Source organism: Buceros rhinoceros, unplaced genomic scaffold (genome assembly GCF_000710305.1).
Source record: "Buceros rhinoceros silvestris isolate BGI_N320 unplaced genomic scaffold, ASM71030v1 scaffold30784, whole genome shotgun sequence".
In the NCBI taxonomy this organism is placed as follows: Eukaryota; Metazoa; Chordata; class Aves; order Bucerotiformes; family Bucerotidae; genus Buceros; species Buceros rhinoceros.
In genome coordinates this window covers 9,806-10,031 of record NW_010409454.1, presented here as the reverse complement: position 1 = coordinate 10,031, position 226 = coordinate 9,806, and positions in this window count along the sequence as shown.

Sequence of the window (226 nt, the reverse complement as noted above, 5' to 3'; positions counted from 1 at the left end):
TGCGTTTCAGGGGCTCTTTAGCACGAGAGGAGCCTGAACTCCTTCCTCGGAGGCGCTTGGGGTGCCGGTGCCCAGCGCGGCGGGACACGGGGGCAGTTCTGAACAAGAAGCAGCACCCTCAAGGGCTTCACCCGGAGCAGCCTCTCCCCCGGGGATGGAGGAGCCTGGCAGCCTCCAATGCCTGCGCAGCCCTTTGCGTGCGGGTGAAGCGCTGATGCTGCAGCTG